This window comes from Balaenoptera physalus (genome assembly GCF_965194825.1).
Source record: "Balaenoptera physalus genome assembly, chromosome: 19".
In the NCBI taxonomy this organism is placed as follows: Eukaryota; Metazoa; Chordata; class Mammalia; order Artiodactyla; family Balaenopteridae; genus Balaenoptera; species Balaenoptera physalus.
Window position 1 is genome coordinate 65317460 of NC_138900.1, and position 21931 is coordinate 65339390.

The following is a 21931-nucleotide window of genomic DNA, read 5'->3' on the forward strand; positions in this document are numbered from 1 at the left end:
GAGAGAGAGAGAGAGAGTGTGTGTGTGTGTGTGTGTGTGAAGGGGTCCCAGGGTTTGTTTCATTTGCCTAAGATTATGAACACACTCATGGATATAGCCACCCACACATACTGCGTAAGGGAATGTATATTCACACATGTATTTATATGTAGAGTAACTATTTAACTGATGACCCCAGTCGGGACACCTTTGAGAGTGAAAGTGTGCCGTTAATAACGGTGCCAGGACCCGGGTGTAACCTGGGCTGTCCCCTCCCGCCTGTGTGTGGCAGGTGGCGGTGTGTGGGGGGCACAGCCCCATCCAGCTCGGCTTTGCCTGTGCCGGGCTGGGGCAGGGGCAGGCTGAGCGTCTCCGCTCACCGCTTCAGCGAAGTCCCACTTCTCAGCAGCCTGCGGGAAGGTTGGCTTGTGAACTAACGGAGCAGGGCATTCACATAACTGTCAGCGTTTCCTGGCACAATGCAGAAATATTTCAGATTGCATCTATGACACCAGAAATCCAAATCAAAGACATCAAAATTGTCAGCCACAAGACACATTTTCTGCCTGATGTGGATTTTTTTTTTGAAAGCCCTCAAGTGGACACATCAGAATGGTCCCCGGAATCTCTCCCTCTTCATCGAATGTGCTGGCTTCAGACAACGTGGTGCGGGGGCAGTTATCTGCAGAGTTGCAACCAGCCGGCCGTTCAGCGGGATGGGGACCTGGAGAGCCGGCCCGTCCCTCCCTGGTCTCTGGGGAAACAGTCTGCTGGGCTCCGGCGTGTGGCTGGGACAGTGAATCCGCCCCCAGTTATTGCGGCAGCCGTCCTTTTGGCCAGGCAACCTGCTTCAGTCCACTCTGGGGGTCGCTTGAAATGACTGCTGTTCCGTGGGGGAGTGAAAGTGCTCTCCCACGTTTGTCACCCATCTTGAATGATGCGACAAAGGCGAGCTGCTTGTTGTTTACTGTTCCCCGTTAACACTGTTACTTAATGAACCGATTCCCCCACTGCCAAAGTAGGGGATGTTTATTCATAAGACCCCGCATGAGGAGGTATTCACCAATCCTTTAAAATTAGTTATCACAAAAAAAAAATAAAATAAAAATTAGTTATTATGCTTGAGCTACTGGTGAACTCTCTTCACTCATTTTGGTTTGTGCTATGTTGTCATCTGCCATAAAGCTAAAAACATATATTTCGGCGGGTATGATCTGCTGCAAGAAACTGGTACCCACTTTGGACATTTAATGTGCATAAATATACAAATAGATGAACTGTTTCTTGAGTGGCATTTACATGAAAGTTAAGTTTTCAGAATGACTTTGCTGATCAAAAGTTTGCTTTTAGAATGACCGTTTTTGTGAATTGAACTTTCCCTTTAATAGTTATCAGTGAAAGCAAAAACCAGGCGGAGGGAATGAAAAGAGACTTGAATGAGGAAGGATGGGCTTCTCTGCACCGGCAGTTACTTCAGAATCTGCAGCAGAGAAGCAGAGAGAGAGGAAAGCCCTTCTCGTGCAGCGTGAAAATGCTCGCCCTCTTCTGACAAACACACTCCAAACGAGCGCTCGAGAGAAATCAGCGGCTGCCTGTTATTTATGGGAAAAAGTGCCCTTGATTTCTTTCTGAATCTTTTAGGAGAAATTGAGCATGGAGACAAAAATATTTCAGTTAGCTTTAAAAGGTACATTCTCCACAGAAGAAACAAGACATGTCTTTATAAAAGAAAGATAGATGATATTCTATAAAAACACAAACATGAGTTTCTTACCTTGGCAAACAAGTTTTAATTGTGTTTCACTATGAGAACTATGAAGTCTTTGGAAACTTTACGGAGGTACCTTTTTTTATTCTCCCGAAGCTTTCCTTTTTGTTTCATTTAGCTATTTCATCAGGGTGTGTGTATGTGTGTGTGTGTATAGGAGAGAGACAGAGAGGGATTTAAGAACTTTAGAACTGAAGGTTGAGAAACACCAGATGAATTGTCCCAAATCTTTGTAGCTTCTATTTCCTTAAAAATACCCCCAGAAAATGTTTTCTTCCTTTTTTTGCAGGATGCAGCGTTCTCTCCAGCTTGCCCACAAATCCTGAAATTCCTTTGTTTAAAACAGAACAAAACAAAACAAAACTTGTGCCTTTTCTCAGAATGACAAACCAAACATGCAGAATCTGAAATCCCCAGAACACAACCCGGACCATAAACGTTCTGACTCAACAAGCAGGTTTTATGGAGACCCCAGTAAACGCAAAGGATGGCAATAAATAAACAGCCAACGGGCTCTCCCATACAGCCGTGTCTTCGGGACCTCAAACATCTGAAGGCAAAGGAAGGACCCCGTGTCTGGCGCAGTTCGGGGGACGTGTGGACAAATCATCCCAATAGCTGAGCCGCCCGATTCCTTGCAAGTCATCCAGATGGAGTGAAGCTGATAGGTGTAGATAGTACGCCCATCCCAAAGCACTTTTCCAAACTGCCACCTCAAACAGGTATGTAAATATTTGGAAGAAACAATAGAAGGAATAAATGCAATCAAGCAACTAGCAAAAATGGCAACTAGTGACGTTAAAAGGATGTCAATATTGAGGATGTTAAAAGGCAGAGGGAGAGGAATTTAGCTTTTTGGAGCTGCATGACGCGCTGATGTGAACTTAATACTTTCATAGAAAACACAGCTTGCATCCCATTGCCGACTGGGGGCAGTCCCCACGTGGAATGGCGAATCCTGAGGGTCTTTTTCCAACCGGCTCATTTCCACTCCCTGTGACACTGGACAAGTCACTTGACCTCATCCAGCTTTCAATTCTGCATCTAAAAATGGAGATAATCATCTTTCTGCCTACTCTCTGGGGACGTTGGAGCATGAGATGAGAAAAAAGGGGGAAAGAGGAAAGGCACTCTGTATGACATTTAGTGGGAGTGTTTTGCAGGATCTCTAAAACTGAAAAGGAAAGGCAATTCTGTCCTCTCCCCAGGTCACTCCCAGGACAGGCCTGGCTTCCTTGGAGTTCGGGTGACCCACAGTCTCGGCCATTGGCTCCCTTCCGATGGGAGCTTGCTTGGGAAGCTGTTTTCCTCCCTCTGACAGGAAGCAGCTTCCTTCTGGAAGGGTCCTGACATCACTCTCGGTATTCCAGAAATTCCCTGGCATGTCCGGAGGGGCCATTCCGTGGGCACGGGAGCGCATTGAACTAATCGACCCTCACAACCTTCCCCGAGGTGCCCTGGCCCCCAGACTCTCCCACAGGCCTGTGAACAGACGCTTGCACGCACACACACCTTTTCCCCATCTTGCACAGACAGCAAACCACCCCAGGCATCTCCCATTTGATCCGGGGCCGTCTCTGGCCACCCTCGCCAGCAGCCCCGAAGCAGTAGGAAGCCCGGCATCGGTGAGCCTCAGCCAGGTGTGAGTTCAGCAGCTGTTTGCACAGACGCATGCAGGAGACAGACGGGCTGGCAGAAGACCAGCAGGGCCCTGGGCGGTGCCATCCCAGGAGCGGCCTCCTCGCCCCTGGGTCTTTGGGAACTGCCTCCTCTACGGACCTGCCTCCATCCCGGCCCAGCACGCGGCCCCTCCAGGCAGCAGGCAGGCGGGGTTACACACGAGGCTTCACCTGCCCAGTGGTTTCCCGGGCGGCGTTTCACTGTACAGACAAGTGTCCAGGCCCACGTGGTCAGGACCCGCCACACTCCGCCATGGGGCTTGTCACTGTGCAACGAACCCAGTCATTTCACCCACGCCCCAGGGCAGGGAGATCAGCTCCTGAAGCCCATGGGATTCTTTGATCCAGGAGGCGGTTTGGGGCTCAGTTCCGACTGGCCTTTCAAACACCCTTCGTTGAGTCCTAGGAGGGTCCATTTCTGGGGTGGGGCCGGGAGGGGCCCAGCAGGAAACGCTGGGTTCAGAGGCCACCCCCTCCCCAACCCCCCGCGCTTCTTTTCAGCTGTCCCGTGGCCCAAACTCACTTATCTGGGCCTCAGAAGCCCCCGCAGGCAAAATGCGGTTTAAGATACTATGTCCCAGGCTGGACCCTTCTGTCCTGACACTTGTCACAGGGTGTGATCTTACATCTGTGGGATTATCTGATCCGTGCCGGTCTCCCCTGTAGAAGCCAGTTCCCCAAGGTGAGGGGCTGGGCCCGCTGGTCCCCCCGCTGGCACCGAGCCTGGCACAGAGCGTGCGCACGTCTAGAAAGGATTTGGGCCAAGTAGGAGGCATCTTGGCGTGCTGACTGCGGGGTGCCTGCGTGTGTCTGAACGGGAGAAACTGCGTCAGTTACAGAGAGGGGGTGAAATATACAAACCTCAATTGTTGGTACTGTTGTTATTACTTGATGAGGCCCCTGCTTCTCCATTCGTAAACCAAAGCCCCTCACCCATGTCTTGTTATTCAAATCCCAGCCCACCCCTTTTTGAACAATACGCCTTCGTAAGCGGGGTTTTCCCATCTTCCCTGGTCCTACAGAAGCTCCGGGTTCCTGGGGAGGCACATGCCAGCATCTGTCTAATCTCTCAGGGCGCCTGGCAAGACGGACGGCGCCAGGGGACCCAGGCTGCTCCTGACGCCTCTGCCCTGCAAGCAGGGACAGCGGGTGAAGGCCTGGTGTTGCCATGGTGTTTGTGACTCTCATTTTTCTCGATGAGACCATGATAGTGTCATGACCCCACAGGGGTCCGCCCTGCCAGGTGTGAACCCTGGACCCCCAGTGTCAAGTAACCAACGGGCGGTGCTAATCAACCTCTGACTCCTTTTTATAGACGCTCTGATTCCACTGCCTGGCAGGCGGCTTTCTGTCAAGCCGCTGGCACCAGCCCTGCAAGATATGGGTCTCCCATCACCTGGCACAGCCAGGCTGGAAGCTGGGTCTCTCCGTCATCCCGAGGCTCCAGGCAGCCCGGCTGGGACAGCACAGGAGGGGCCGGAGTCGGGAGCTCGGTGACAGTTATCTTGTCACTGCAAGAGTCACAGACTTCTGGATGGCCCCCGTCCTGAGCGAAGGTGGCTGCTGGAGAGGGTTCAGAGGAACCTGCCGAGAGGCGTGCAGCCCAGCCGCAAAATAAATCACTCCCCTGGCCGGCTCCTGGAAGACTGGAAGCCCATGCAGGCGGTCATTAAGGCGTTTATTTGCTCAAGTACAAATGCCCCGAGCATCAGTCCACGGGGTCACTTTAGGCGTGAGCCCCTCGGTGTGGACGGAGCGTTATATCCTGCACGGAGGGGGAGGAGCGGGGGTCCGAGGGACAGAGGGGGAGGCGGCCAGCATAGCCAGGAGGGCGGGGCTCCTGATGACTCCAGCCATAGCTTGCTCTCTGGGCAACTTCAGAACCGTCCACAAGTATTAGCTGAGCACCTACCATATGCCAAGGAGCGTCCCGAACACTGGGGCTACGGCGGCCAACAGGACAAGTTTATAGTCTGATTGGGGGTGGGGGACAGGAAATGTACAAATATGTGAAAGCAAGGGACTGTCAGGTCATGGAAAGAGCTGGGATGGAAAGGAAAGAAGGCGGCGTGGGTGGGTGGAGTAGGCAGAAGAGGCCTCTCGGACGAGGGGCCCTGCAAGCCGAGAAGGAGCTGGTTGCGTGGAAACTTGGGGGAGACCATTCCAGAAAGAGGGGCTGGTTGGTGCCAGCAGAGGTGCCTGGGGAGCACACAGGAGCCTGAGTGGCTGGAGCTAAGGGAGAAGCAGGAGATGGGTCAGCAGGGCAGGCCGAGGTGGACCAGGGGGGAGGCAGGGGGGCGGGGCTTGTGGCTCAGGGAGTTGACCTGAAGTTCGTGGGGTCACCCCGCTGACGGGTGGGGGCCAGGCCGAGGGGGTTCACACCGGGGCAGCGAGGCTGTGCCGTATTACGGCACAACACCTTTCCACAGACCTAGAGGCTCACAAACCACCCATGTAGTATCTCACATCATGGTTAATTTCTTCCAGAAATCCAGAAAATTCTACACATATCTAATGTTTTTTTAAACACAAAACTAGAAGCCCCTCCCCCAAGCAATACAGTTTTGCATTTTTATGGATATGGTACAAGCCTTTTCTCATTGTAAAGTTCTTTCAAAGTTTAAAAAAGAAGTCCTAGAAAAATATCTAGTGTTATGACAGATGCAAGCGCTGTGGGCTGGAAAAAAGGGGTGGGTGGCACCCGGCACGGCGCCCTGAGTTGTCCCAGGACACGGCAGATCCCGGACGCTGTCACCTCCCCTCGTGGCACCACAGAGACTCCTGCCTCCTGGGCCGACAATCCCACACCTAAGCACGGGGGCTCCCTCACAAACACCCCAATTTTGAGACATCTCACTAGCATTGCCTACATGTTGACGTGTGCCCAGCACGGGTCTTGATGCTGGAGACACTAAATCGAATCCCCTTTCTCCTCGGAGCTCAGGCCCCAGAACCAGCACCTTCTAGAACTTTCTGGTAGCCCGCATGCCAGGTGTTTGCACTTTGGAGCTGATTAATACCTTCGGGGAACCTGACAATATTTTTTCACTTTTCATCTTGATATTCTCACTACCTGTGGGACGGCTAACACAGACTCCTTTAAAGATGACATCTTTGGGGGTGAGGTAAAAGTCTGGAAATAGTGCAGATGCTTGCATGGCATCGTGAAGGTATTTCATTAGAAATGGTGAAGATCGCAAATTTTATATTGTATGTATTAGTTCATAATTAAAAAAAAATTATGGAACGTACCAAAGCTCACTGAATTGTACACTTTACAAGGGTGGATTGTATGGCATCTGAATTTATACCTCAATAAAGCTGTTTAAAAATAAATTAAAATAAGTAAACTTTTAAAAAGACACCTTTGAAAAAAATAAAAGATAAAGTTATCGATCATCATGGATATTTCAAGAATGAATGCTCTTAACTACTAATTTTGGTTTCTTTTTAACCAAGCCTTTGCTCAACAGAAAATCAAAGATACACCAGAGAACGGGCCAAGCGCAGAGCTATGCCAGAGAAACTTCTGGCCAATTGATTCACAGTCAATTTCATCACAACGGACGCACAAGAAGGTTGGACAGGTTCTAGAAATCAACTGGTCTCAGAAGTAACTCAATATCCCACTGGCTCTGCCACACCACACTCCTCTCTCTTTCTTTATATATGATTTTTTATAATCCTGGAGTTTACAAGTGCCTCCGTGAAGGCGAAAATCCCCAGACACTTCATCCAGCGCAGAAATGATCCAGTTTGCCCATGAAACACTCATATCCACGCGGGCTGTTGGTTCAACTGCTCAAAGAAATCGAACCTGGATCCCAGCAAAGGAGAAGCGAGCAAAAATCAAAACGTACGGTGGGTGGGATCGGCTTTGACACTCATGGCAGGAAGCGGGGCTGGGAGGGGGCCGGGGTCAGTTCCCACAGAAGGAGCCCTGTGGTCTCGGTTTGGTTTCAATTACTTTTAGGAGCAATTTTTCCTCTTCTGTCGGCCTGTGCGAAGGTGGAATTGCCCCGGCGACTGGCATTTCATGTAATTGGCGCTGATGGTCACCAAACCCACAGGGCTGAGCTCGGCACCCCGAGTGCTGCTGATTGAGGTGAAATTAAACAGCTTGGATGTGACCGCAGACCCCGCTGAAATGTGAGTGCCCTGGATCGGGCTGGACTCGGCTCCAGTGGAATAGAGGCTCCACTGTGCTCCAAATGGAGACCCAATCCAAACCCAGGGCTAGGGGATAGAGGGGGAAGTGGCCGGAAGGACAATGCAGTTACTGAAACCAGAAACTTCTTAGTGAGCAGAGCCGAGCCTGGCATTGCTGCCTGCAAGCAGCTACCTGGGCTCCGGACCCAGGCATCGGGTAAAGAAGAAGGAGGCCTGATGCAGCTCAGGGGAGGCTTCCTGGAGGAGGTGGCATGGTAGCAGATTCTTGAAGGAAGTAGCGGGACCCTCCGAGACCAGGGGGAAGGATTCCAGACAGAGGAAGCAGGTGGGCAGAGGAAATCCGGAGCCTCTGGGGAATTGCTGGTTCCCCAGAGTGGTAGCCGCACAAGTGGGCGGGGAGGCTGCAGAAAGCCCTGGGGGCTGGGCCTGGAGACAGGACCCTGTCCTGCAGGCCGTGGGGCCCCGGAAGGAGCCTAATAGGTGGGTGGCATGATCAGCTGTGGATGCTAGAAATCTCTGGAAGGTGGGGTGGAAGAGAGCGAGGCTGGGGGAGGGGTGCCAGTTTGGAAGCTGTGACAATAAACCAGGCAAGACACAATGAAGGTTTGAGGCAGACAGTGTGGTGGAGACGGACAGCAGGACACAGATGCAGTGTGGACTTGGGAAGAATTTAGGAAGATTCAGGACATTTCCGTGGCCCCTCCAGACCATCTGTCCGTTCTTAACACCCTAACCCCACTCGTATAAAAATCCCTTATTAAACAGACCCTCGTGGAATTCTTCTAGTTCGAGGGGTCCGTCTGCTTCCTCTCGGGACCGTGGCTGAGACACAGACATGATTCACTTCTCAGAAGTCTGGAATCACATCACAGGCCTGTGCTGTTTCCAGACACGTGCGCCAGGCACAGTGCAGACCGCAGCCCAGGCGGGTCCTCTGTCCCCACAAGTCCGGGGCAGCCCCTGGGGGCCTTGGTGAGGATTCAGATTCCGGGGCCCTGTCCCAGCCTCAGTGGATTGGAATTCTGAGGGAGGTCCCCGAAGTCTGAACTTTAACAAGGTTCTCGGGTCCCTGTGAAGACTGATGTGTGGTCCCTACCGCGGGCCAGGTACCCTGCTCTGAGCTGCCAGAGTTCCTGCTCAGCGGCCTTTGCAGTGCCGTACATCTGACCCGCCTGGCGGGCACAGAAATGGCTTCAAGGACGGGGCCTCCAGACTGATCAGCCGCCGTGTGATTGGCCAGTGCCCAGGTTAAAGATTTGGAAAATCACCCCTGAATTCTTAAGCAAGGAACTATTGGTGTGTTCATTTGTCTCCATTTATAGTTTTCTGCCGTTTGCAATGTGTCTCCAATCCCAGAAAATTGTAACAACAACATAATAATTTAAAAACCAGGAATCTGTTACGCACATGAGAACTTATAACACTCATGCTATAACTTACAGCTGCTCGTGTGCTCTCTCCTGCTGATATGTTAGTGGTAGCAAGTCCAACTTTATGAATATTGATATACATTTTTTAAAGAGAGAAGTTGGCAGTAATTAGTCATTTTTATGTGAAAGCCAAGGATCTTTTCCTTAACAAGCACATTTCCAGCATGTTCAGTGGCTCGGAAGGGATATCTTGTGTTTTGACACATGGCAGAGCTCCGTGCCCCTTCAGCGCGCCCGCCCGCCTGGGCACTCCTACTCTGAACCCCCCTCACCGCCCGTCCCTGGGGCTTTTCATCCGTCCATAGTTTACTGGGTCCCCATCACGAACGTCTAGCCCCACACCTCCTCACTCTTCACCAATCCACGCATTTTCCTTTCTCCCTAGTGTTGAGATGTTTAAAAACAGGACAGAACCAAACAAAACGGGTCCTTTCTTTACCGTGCTTATCGACGCCTTTAATAAATTGCAACAGGTAAATGTCACCGCCATCGACCGGGAATGCCTCTGCACAGAATGAAAGCCCTCATTTGCTTTCCCTTGGATTGGATTTCCAAACGGGTCAAACGTTTACAGAAATGGTCCAAACTGTACAAATAAACCATAGGTCTAGTGGAGAAGGCAGTTTACATTACTCGGGGTCAGATGAATATGGAAGCTGCAGCCCCGGCCCTTTGAAGACCACTTTGCATCACGTATGTAAGCTCTGTGCTCTGTCTGGGATCCCTCAATCCCATCAAAAAGCTTTGGGAAAGGCATCTCGGTCCTGTAAATCCATGGCCCCGTTCACACTCCAGCTGGGCAGCTCTCATCACCCCAAGGTCAAACGAACTGGGACGTTAGCCCAGGACTCCCAGCTCGCCCGTACACCGCAGGCCAGCAGCGGGCCCCTTCCTACTGGTGTTCAGCTGCCATCACTCACCCTGAGCCCCTCCACGGCAGGAATCGGGTCATCTTGTCTCTTATCCCACGCCTAGCCTTGCACGTGGTTGATTTTCACCTATTTGCTAATCACCCTCATTTTATAGATGGGGAAACGGAGACTCTGAAAGGTCCCAGTGACCTGTGTGGGCAGAAGTGGGCCTATGTTCCCTGATTCTCAGAAGGATGGCCGTGCTGGTTACTAGGCTACTGTGTCTCAGCTGCAAACCCACCTGCTGTGGTTGGAAGGTGAGGTGTGTGTGAACTAGGGTGGGCCCTAATCCACCCTTATAAGAAGAGGGAAATCTGGACTCAGACACGCACAGAAGGAAGGCCACGTGAAGACGGAGGCAGAGGTTGGAGGGATGTGTCCACGAGCCAAGGAGGCCTGGGGCCACCAGGAGCTGGAAGAGGCAGGAAGGACCCTCCCCTAGAGCCTCCACAGGGAGGATGGTGGCCCTGCTGACACCTTGATTTTGAAATTCTGGCCTCTGGAAGGTGAGAGTACATTTCTGTGGTGTTGAGCCCGCACTTTGCCGCCCCAGGACACTCAGACACCGCCCTCTGTTCTCTGCACAGTGGGGCTGGGGCTCTCCCCGCCACGCCTCTGAGAGCTGCTCCGGGTTTGTGCCGGAGGGAGCCTGCTGCCAGGCCCGGGACGGAGGGAGAGAGGCGGTCCTCCCTGTCTGCCTCCTGACCCGCCGGCATCACAGCAGAAATGTCCTCCACGCAGGGCAGCTGGTTCCACCGGCCCTAGCGGTGGTGACTGCATCCATCTGCAGTTCCCACTTTGGCCGACTCTCACGTGGCCTTCTGGCCTATTCATTCTTCCAAAGCCTGGTTTAAAAAAAAATCCTTGTATCAAATTCTCTCTGTTACAGTAACTGGTGTGTTGAATGGCTCCCAAGCTCAATTTGGGAATACAAAGTTCTGGAGGTGGACCGCGGTGATGGCTGCGTGACAACGTGGATATACTTAAGGCCACTGAGCTGTATGCATAAAAATGGTTAAAATGGTAAATTTTATGTTACTTATATTTTATCTCATACACTCACACACAGACAGAGCAACTGCTGTGGTTCCTGCTTTCCTGGCTGACACACATCACGTAAATAGTGATGACGAGATCACGCGTTATTTAAGATGACGATGAGCCACTACCTATGGGGTCTTTACCGCGTGCTAATCTGTACCAAGCACTTAACCTTCGTAGTATTTTGTGAAGTGTTTATTGTCTCCGTTTTAGAGACGGAGAGACTAAGGTTCACAGAGGTTACATTGCTTGTCGGCAGAGATGGCAAATGGCGGAGGTAAGATTTGGTAGATGGATCCTTTCATCATTAGGTGAGACCCCCTCCTTCTCCCTGGTAGTTCTCCTTGTTCTAAAGTCTACTTTACCTGATATTACTATAGCTGCTCCTTCTCCTCCAATTAACATTTGCATGATATGTCTTTTTCCGTCTTTTTACTTCCAAGCTACCCATGTCGATATATTTGGAGTGAGTTTCTTATAGACAGCATATAGTTCAGTGGTTTGTTTTTTTTTTTTTCCATCCACTCTGCCCATCTCTGTTTTAACTGTATTTAGACCATTTATATTTAAAGTAATTATGGGTCCATTACCACTTCAGTCTGCCATTTTGTTATTTTGTTTGTTAACGTCCATTTTTCAGTCCTCTGTTTCTCTTTTTTTGCCTAAGTCTGGTAGGTTACTTGCACATTTCTCTGATTCCTGTCTGACTTGCTTAGAATGCTTTTGGGTATATGGCTGTTACAGTTGCCTTGGGTCCTGCCCTAAAAATGACAACCTATTGACGTAACTGATCATGGTGCACTGATATCAAGGTTTTATCACTTTGCATGGAGTTTAGAAAACTTACTTCCATTCAGGTCCTTGCATCCTCCCTACTTTTAAAATATAATTGTCTTAGTTATTTCCCCTGTGTACATGGGGCACCACCTCAGGTGGTGCTACGATTTTGGCTTCAAATATCCCCCTTTCCCAGTCTTCGTGTGTTCGTCTGGTGTTACATTCAGGGCTTTTAGTTATAGGACGGAGGACCTGGAGGATGGTGCTGTCCATCTTGGCAGGGATCAGAAGGGAAAATTTGAACCCAAGTCCCCAGGTGGGACTTGCGGCTGAAGGCACGCTAACGTCCCCTGCACCTTCAGCCTCCCTGGGTCACCAGGCGTGGTTTGGTGTTGTTCTTCTGGGGCACACCCTCCGCGCCTGTTCTCAGCTGGAGGTTGACTCAAAGCCTGGGCTCTGACCACTTCCTCTGGAGACCTTGGCAGTCATCTGACCCAAGGTTTCCTCACCCGCCCTTCCACGTTCCTCTTCCATCATTCAGTCCCCTCCAGAAAAGATGCTCAGGAAGGAGGCATTTGAATCCCTTGTTGGTCTATGTCTTCGTGGGTGGCCCAAGGAAAATCCATCAGCTCCTGGTAAAACCTCAATCTCCTCATCTGATTTCCAGTCTCTGGAGGCCAGGAGGAAACAGGAGAGATGCAAAGAGCCAGACATGAAGGCCACTGCCAGGGTGACCTGGTATTTGGTGGTAAGTTACAGAAACAGACCCTCACAGGGACAACACATCTCTTTCTGCCCAACTTTTTATGCAAAAGCTATGAGTTCTCCATAGAAGTTGAGTATTACCTCAATCAATCAATCAAGGAGGACAACCAAAAACAAAGAAGACCTTCCATGTCCCCACCTGTAATGTGGACACAATACCAGCATCTAGGTCACAGCGCTGTTGTGGGTGGATGGAGTCACGTGTATGAATTAATAAGCACAGTGCCTGGCCCGTCAGTAAGGCCCACACAACAATAACAATTATTTTTATAAGTATTAATTGTTTTATAAGTATTAATCAGCCTTTTATTGCACCCGTTTTCCTCTTGGTCTTTCATCAATGTTATTACGGAACAGAATTTTTCAAATAACAGAATCCTTCTGCACATTCTTTCCTTTCTAAATCGATATTACTTCTAATTCAGTTTTCCGCACTAAATCTGGGAAAAGGGGCAGAATTTGGAAAGTCCCATAGAAGAGACCAGAAACTGGAAGTTATAAAATCCCAAGCCACGACACGAGGAGACGGAGGCGTTGTTTACACAGAGGACGTCTCCTCCAGTAACCGCGGCCCCCAGCCATCAACAATAGAGGTAACGTTGTAGAAATCTGGAAACCAACACTTATTTTTCTGCTAGTTAGTATCTGCAATTGGTCTTGGGGGATTTTTAAGGCTGAAACTACGCGTGGGGAAGGCTGGCCCACCCCTTTCAGTAATTGCACACAAAGAGAAGCGTTTGCCTGTTCCGGCTCCTTAACCACTGTTGCCATTTCCAGATCATCATGTTCCCTCTGGACCATCTCCTGGAAGTCTCACGCTACTGGAGATCACCATCATGGATGGATTCCATTGGCTTTCCTCAATCGGCCGGAGTGATTTTTAATCCTGGTCCCACTGGTTCTCCTCTTCCTCCCATCTCCAGCACCCACTGATGAACCTTCCAACTTCCTGGCCTCCCAGTGACCTGACTTCCCCAATGCTGACACCCTTCACCTAGTGGTTAAGTTCAAGTTGGGTTGCCAGTACCTAACATGAGAGAAAAATAAACCTTTGACCTTTGGGTGTCTGTTATATAAGTTGAACCTCCCTCCTAAATTATGCAAATGAGAGTCTGTCCCTTGCTTGGAAGCAGTAAGACCCAGAGAGGAAACACGGTAGTTGACCCAGGCAGTCAGGGTGATAGACAACTCCACAGAATTCCAGGGGTCCCAAGCTGGGCATGGAAACAGCCACCGTGCCTGCAGGGTCAAAGGGACAGGGAGGGGGGCCATCTCAGGGGAGACCTACACGGACATCAACGTCAAGGGCAGGCGTGTCTCCCTCTGACATTGCCACGAGGCGAGCCCCGTAGCTCATAGATGCTGCCCTGGCAAAGTGACTGGGAGACCCTGGCATTGACAGATTCCCGGAACAGAAGCTCAGACTTGGGTTAGGTTGGGTTAGGAAGAATTAAAGACCTATTTAGTTTGGACTAAGAAGGCAGGGCTTGGCGATGACGTCCTCTTCCTCTCCCTCTCTGCCCTTCCTCTGCACCCACCACTGTTCCTCACTTCAGGGGGAGGGGTCCCACGTTGCCCCCTCCAGCCTCCTCTTCCGCAGCTCCTCCTGCACCCTTGGATCCTAGAGCTGCGAAACTTCTCACCTCCAAGGGACCTTTATGTTACAAATGAAGAACCCGAGGACAGGGGCTGTCTGGAACTCAAAAACTGGATGGAGCTCCTAGGCTCCCACCCAGACCTGTCACTGCTCCGTCACACACCTCGACAGCTCCACGGGGACCGAGGGATGTTTACACACAGGGTGAACCTGATCAAACGCCACCAGCTGAATCTGGTGGGGTGCAGGGCTTCCTCAGCAATGTAGATGAATCACTTTCAGACAACTGCTGAATTAGGGTGCCGGGAAGACGGCTTCATTCACTCAAAGACATTAGTGCCTTAGACGGCTAGAGATTACGGGGCTGGGGCAGGCAATGCGCCAACACTCAGTTACTTTGCTAAGGGGCGATGTGTTGTAGGTAAAAGTTATTTCTGTGTAGACAAAATAAGAACGAGGTTCAACAACTATGTAAGGAATATCAGAATAAGGAATTTCTTTGGACATGTGAAGGGAGAAGAAAGCCCAACAACCACCCTTTTCCTGGATACCAGTAAATTCAGGTTCAAATTACCCAGATGTTTGCATATGTCTATGTACGTGTGTATCCATCCATCATCCATCTATCTATCCATCCATCCATCCATCCACCCATGTATCTATCCATGTATCTATCTATCCATCTATCTATCCATCCATCCATCCATCCATCCACATATCTATCCATGTATCTATCCATGTATCTATCTATCCATCCATCCATCCATCCACCCATGTATCTATCCATGTATCTATCCATCTATCTATCCATCCATCCATCCATCCATCCACGTATCTATCCATGTATCTATCCATGTATCTATCTACCTATCTATCTATCTACCTATCTATACCAGATGGGATTCCCCCATATTCTGTCTCGCTAGGAGAATCTCAACTTTGCTTAAATATTCATTCCTCAGGGAGGTGACTGGAGGACCAAAGCCAGCGGGATTATTCTCCTGCTGTGGGATCATGGGAAAGCATCTTACTCAAAACCGGGGAGCTATTTGAGTCCCAAGGGCTCAGCTGAGTCTGGTGACTCCGGCAACCAAACTTCCAAAGACTCTCCTGGAACCCCAACGCAACAGAACTCCTTGGAATTCATATTCTCTGGTTTATTTTGAGCAATAGTATTTAAATGCCAGAAAATTCCCATGTTTCCATTAATGACTGGTATTTAAGTTTGCTGGATGAAAAATACGATTTGATTTTCTTTGGTGCCATTTCCCTACAGTAGAGCACTGCATAATGAAGTAGCAGAGGCCAGGTTTCCATAGAACATACTTTTTTAAAGGGGACTCTACCTAGGGTCCCCTCAACTTGAACCCTAGAAGCCACAAAAGTTGTGAAGCTACTGCATCATTTATTTGCAAAGAGACACTGGGGTCTCTTGAACGCTGAATATGTACTAAGGACAAAGAAAGAAGCAGTGGCAAATATTCGGTGCTGTGTACCGGGGACAGTTCTACACCTGTGTGCACTAACCAACACAGCCCCCACAACAATCCCATGAGGCAGGTGTGATGATTGGTCTCATTTTACAGATGAGGAAAATGAAGCCCAGAGAGGCTGAGTCACTTGCCCAAGGTCACACAGTATTAAGAGGCAGAACTGGGATTCACACCCTGGCTGGGACTGATCTCAGCCGGAAAGGAAGTCTAACCAGACATCAAAAACGATGAAACCCAGGAGAGGCTATCAAGGGGGTCACCCACAGAAACAACCCTGAACTCCTCTTAGAAACATCACGAGTGACCCTTCCTACCCTAGAGACGATGACCCCCTCGGCCTTGGCAGTTCCTTCCAGCCTGCGGATCTGATGGAGAACAGGAGCACGGCACACCCAGGCCCAGAGGTGCCGGGAGAAGACGCTGCCCCGTGCCGGGGAGAGCGGCGATGCTGGGCCCCCAGAGCCGGCCTGGCCCCCACAGCTGCTGACAGAAGCAAAGAGCCAGGGACGGCCCTGAGTCTCCTGGTGCCAGAAAGGAACAGGGTGGGGGATGGAGCAGGCTGGCACGTTGCCAAGGAGTGCAAGAGGCCCGAGCTGGCTGGTGCTGACAGATGGGTGGCCGTGAGCTCTGGGGGCGGCCAGGGAACCGTGGAGAGCCTGGGCCCATCCTCTTGATACTGAGAAAGGTGCAGACTCTCCCCGACAGGGAAGAACCACTGGGGAAAGTTCCAGAATCAGGGCCGGGCACTATCCTTCTGGGTGGAACACCCACCCTGTGACTAAGGGGCAGCAGGACCCCTGCAGACGGGTCTGACTCCACCCCGACCACCTGTGAGACCCTGGTGAGCCTCAGGGCTCCTGTCTGACCTCGGTTTCCTCATCTCTGTAATGGGAGCAAAACAATCCCGACCTGATAGGGTTATCATGACGATTCCGCAAGATAAGGGTCCTGGCACATGGCAACAGCACCCCCAGACCGTGCCACCCCAGCATTCTTAGCGTTTTCTAGAAGAAAGTTACGGTTTCACATAGGCACACACACACACACACACACACACGCAATTTCCAGTGGGGAAACTGTTAATATTTCATGAGCTTGCGGTTAAGCCAAGAACTGAATTTGCAGCCAAGGAAATCAAATTTAAAAACCCCGGGGGAAGCTGATGGAGAGGCACTGACAAGCCTCTCCAATACCTTCTCTGAAACTCCTACGACACCCAGACTCTCGAGCTTTAAAGGCTTTTCATCAGGATTTGAGCCTCTGCCCGCAGCAGGCGGGTGCGCGGTGATGCCCTCCTGCCCCTTTGTTGACTGGACGCATCTGGGAACACACAGAAATGCCCAGGAGAGGGGGTCTCTCTCTCAACAGACTCTTTTTTTTTTAATATTCTATATAGTGATACAGAATACCGTCGTACACATTGAAGAACGTAAGTATCTTCAGTGGTATATTTTGCCATTCAAGACCTTTTTGTCAAAAACTATCAATTGACTCTTGATAACCCCGCCAGGAAGGAGCCGCCTGGGGGAGGGGAGGTGGGTCAAAATGGGAAAGAAGAAATGCACGGGTGGGGGGAATATTTGGGGGGGAGGGAAAGCTGCTTGCTCCTCAGTGATTCTGGCTTATCTGTTCTGCCCTTTGCTTTTTGCACAGCTTCACGGTTAATCAAAACCCAATGGCGGGGGAAACACCTCTTGCTCATGAACTATGATTATCCCCACTTTACAGGGGAGGAAACTGAGGTCCAGAAAGGGCAAGCCACCTTGCCCAGGACGACGCAGCTAGCTAGAGGCAGTGTCGCTTCCAAATGTCGTCCGTGCACATCGGCAAAGCTGTCCCTCGCCCAGGCTCAGGGGCCAAAAGCAAACAGCTAGGATGAAGCCTGCCCTGAAATTGGTGCCAAACAGTCCCAGCACCCACCCGTCTCCAAGTCCCGAAGATCTCAGGGACACTGGTGAAGTTGTCTCAGTGGAAAAACAAACAAACAAACAAACCCCAGACATCTACTTGAAATGATCTGGTGCTTAAATTTGCGTTTGATGGTGTGCTGGGTTCTGCATTCATGAAACGGCATGCCTGTCAGACCAGCTGAGAGCAGGGGCTGTGTCTTCTCACACCCTCCCAGGGCTGGAGAAGGTAATTGCTGGGTCTCCTGGAGTGTAAAAGTAAACAGGGGGCGTCTTCTTTGCAAAGTACCTCACTTAATTACACCAATAAGAACTTGAAAGCAAGCCTTGCTACGGAGAATCAGTAATGCCGATTTAATCTAAATACAGAAACAACGAGAAGGTCTTTAGCAGCTCACTCTAATTATTTAACTAAACCCACCAGCATTCCAGTAACTGTGCTCCGTACCTGCATAATGAGGGCTGTTTTCATAACGAGTTACCTACGGCATTTTTAAATATAGGAATTCAAGTGTTAACCAGGATATGGCTGATTTTATGATAATTTCACATGGTTCTTACTACCTGAGCCCAGAAAGAGGAAAGTTGGCACAAGGATTTCTATTTATTATTATTATATTTATATTCTTATTCTACTTATTATTGTTGTTGAGAGGTAAGCAAAAGCTATTGTGTAGGACTTTCAAAAAAATATCTTAAAAGTGTTGACTCAGTTGAGAAGGCAGCTTTTTGTCTTCCTCCTCCCATTACCACCACTTTTCTTTCTCCCTGGAATGTGGATGCAATGAATGGAGCTCCAGCAGCCTTTCTGGACCATGAGACCTCAGAAAAAGAAGCTTGCAAAGTGGATAAGAAAGACTTCTCAAGACCTTCAGGGAGCTAATAGCCAGATTCCCCCAACTTTTGGCCTTTTATTTTAATGGAAACAACAATAATATCCCCAAAACTAACTACTTCAGCTTAAATCTTAACTCGGCTGCTTCTTACTTTGGTTGCCACTAACCACAGGCAAGTCATTTTAAACTCTCCGGTGCCTCAGTTTCCTTGTCTAAAATACAGGGATGATAAAATTATTGACCTCACAGCACTGTTATGAAGATTAAACACACTCGTATATAAATATTATGAGTAAGAGCTATATGCATGCATGTTTAAAAAAAATACAATAGCACCCAGCACTGGTGACTTACACAGACCATCAAATAGTTCCTGTTCCACAAAAGGACTCTAGTACTTTCTTGGTTTTTTTATTCTTTCTTCCTGAGCCTGGTTTTCCATCTTTATGGCGGGTTATTGAGGTTGGCAATACAGTAAATTCCCTTCCCCTAAGTTGACCACGAGCACAGGATCCTACCCAGCACAGCCCTCACCCCACAACTTGCTCTATGCCACTGAGCAACTTGCATACACGTCCAGGGATGCCAAGACCAAGAATATGAACCTGCCATCATCAGGATGGGAGAGCCCATTGTCCACACGTCCTCTGACAGTGCCCAGACTCAGAGACTGGCTCAGGAATTTGCAGAAGATTTAGACCAGTTCATCATGGTACCCAGTCAGGCTGAACAGGCGCACCATCACCCCACAGGATGTGAGACAAACTGCTGCCTCTCACGCAGGGTCTTCCCCATTGGGACCCTCTCCAACCACCAGCCAAAGTTCCTTCTCACAAAATCCCTGCTTTCAGCTCTGGGTGACAGTAGGGGCGGGGTCTCATTTTGCTAAGACCCAAACCCTCCCAATCCAGGGACCTGGTGTTGGGCAATGTTCAGGGAGGCTGCTTCTAGGACGTTCCCTGGGCCTCGTGTGGGGTGGCCCTGATTGCGAAAGTCACCGTGAGTCTGCAGGTCCTTCACTTTCGTTTACTTCTTGGGAGCATCTTACATGGAAGGCTGGTCTGGGGAGGTCTCTGTGCCTAAAAGAAGCAGCCAGACTTCTTGGGGACTGTTTTCATTTGGGTTCCTTCCCAAGAAATGCAGAGACAGCATTCAAGTGAAGAAGTTTGTTTAGCTGACAGTCCCAGGAAATAACAGCGGATGAGCGGGGTAGGAAAAGGGGGGCAGAGGGTAGCCTGTAAAGGGTGGGTCACTGGGTCACTTAGCACCAATGGGCCACTGAGCTCAACCCTGCTGTGTGGGGAAAACTCTAGGAGCCAGTGTAGGTGAATTATCCATCACCCTAGCAGAGACAATGGGATATTTATCAAAGGCTGCTGGTGCCGTGTGTGTGTGCTTGTGTGTGCGTGTGTGTGTGTGTGTGCGCGTGCGTGCGTGCATGCACATGATTCCCATGCAGGCAGCAAAATCCAGAGAGGTCCCAGGCAAAGAAACTCAGGGGCATGACACACTAGGCAGCTCTTGCCGGTTAGACATCCGACAGCACTGAGACCCCCTGCTGGAGGAGCCATGTGCTGGGGCGCCCATCCACAGCCCAGCTGAGCTCCCGGTAGGCAGCAAGTATCGACTGGCAGCTATAAAAGTGTGCCCTCTTGTAGGTCCAAGCCAACATTTGACCACAATCAAAAGAGAGATCCCCAGTGAGACCCACCCAGCTGGGCCCTTCCTGAATTCCTCACCCACGAGGCTGTGAGCAAAAGAATATGACTGTTTTAGCCACTGAGTTTTGGGTAATTTGTTACACAGCAGGAATAACCAGGACAGAAGGAATGCCCCCCATCACTCAGTAAGTTCCTGATGAAAAGATGTTGTGCTCATGAGGACATTCCATTAGCCCAGGCTGATGATAATTACCCACATCTTCAAGAAAAACTGAGTACTGAATTCTCACTTTTGCTGCACTTCCTCTGCATTTCAAGGGAAATGCCTTTGACTGCATTTGTTTCTTCCGAATATTCATGGGAACCTGGGACAGCTCCTTGTAATGTTGAACGGTCCCAACCTCAGCCCGATTCTGGCCAAGGGAAGGGAAGTCCTAAAAAGCCTTCTGATAGATTCCCAGTCACGCTGGAGATGAAAGGTCCTGATGCTGGTACCTGGGAATCTCACAGAAGCTAACGGGCCACACCCACTCGGGCAGGCCAGTGAGAATTCAGGGAATTCAGGTTCTGTGGCCTGTTAAACTGCATAATACGGATGTCATCCACTCAAGGCCTTCTTGTGTTGGGTTCTTCCCAAGGCGCTTTGACTTGGCCAAGAACTACTTAACACACATCAGCTCATTTGGCACCCAGGTGTTGTTTAAACGTCATTTATTAATTTATTTATTTATTGGCTGCATTGGGTCTTCGTTGCTGCGCGCGGGCTTTCTCTAGTTGCGGCGAGCGGGGGCTACTCTTCCTTGCGGTGCTCGGGCTTCTCATTGCGGTGGCTTCTCATTGTTGTTGCAGAGCACGGGCTCTAGGTGCACAGGCTTCAGTAGTCGTGGCACGTGGGCTCAGTAGTTGTGGCACGGGGCTCAATAGTTGTGGCACGGGGCTCAGTAGATGTGGTGCACGGGCTTAGTTGCTCCACGGCACGTGGGATCTTCCCGGACAATGGCTTGAACCTGTGTCCCCTGCATTGGCAGGTGGATTCTTAACCACTGCGCCACCAGGGAAGTCCCCAGGTGTTGCTTAAAAACTGCTAGTCAACTCCATCAGCAAGGGGAGCAGGAGATGGCTCTTATAAACAGAGAAGACGGTTTCCTCTCCCTGAAGCCCACCTTTGAAGGGCTGGCTGCACCGCTTTGCAGGAGTTTAAGGGGCAAGGCTGGGAGGCCTCAGGTGCAGAAACTCTGGGGTACAGCAAGGTCCCCCAGGGAGGTGGGGCTGGCCCTGAGACCTGGGCGCCCAGGGCTGCCAGTTTCACTGTTTCACGGAAGTTGCCCAACCAGAACTCAGCCCATGTGCCTTGCCCCAACCCAGGCGGGGGATGGGAGATACAGCAGGAGAAACCTGGGCTCTGCAAGAAGCACCCGAGGAGATGTAGATGCTCCAAGAACGAGAGAGGGATGTCCTCCAGGTGGAGCCTCAGTTTCCCCCTCTGTAAAACGGGGAGACTAACAGTACTTCATAGGATTGCTTGAAAATCTGATAGGATAAAAAACGCAGGGTTCTGGGCATTTAGGGCGTCTACTCCAAGTTGCTGCTATCGTTTTGGGTGTGAGCCTGGTGTCCCGTGGTGAAGGCTTCCGGCTCCAGGCTCATCCTTTCAACTCAACAACCTTGAAGGAGCCTGGCCCTGGCCTTGGGCTTCCTGCTCAGCGGCTTCCGGCCTCAGTTTCCTCACCTGTGACTTGGAGGTCCGGGGTGATGTCGAAAAGGGGCCAGGAATTGGTACTCTTGAGTAGACGCGGGATCGCACTCCGGCTGCAACCCGCTGAGCCTCCCGGGAGCAGCTGCCCCAACGCCTGCTCCTTCCCGGCTCAGCTGGGGTTCCCGCTCCCCTTGTTGCCCCGCTTTCCCCTCCGCGTTTCT

General features: G+C 50.5%; 1 long non-coding RNA gene across 1 annotated transcript in view; it reads right to left on the reverse strand.

Moving 5' to 3' along the window:
• LOC309648969 overlaps nucleotides 1-21625 on the reverse strand; it is a 169158-nt gene extending 147533 nt beyond the window's left edge. The window contains exon 1 of the long non-coding RNA XR_014256884.1: nucleotides 20948-21625. This is a non-coding gene — a long non-coding RNA (uncharacterized lncRNA). The remainder of the gene's footprint in view (nucleotides 1-20947) is intronic.
• Nucleotides 21626-21931: the final 306 nt, after the last annotated feature.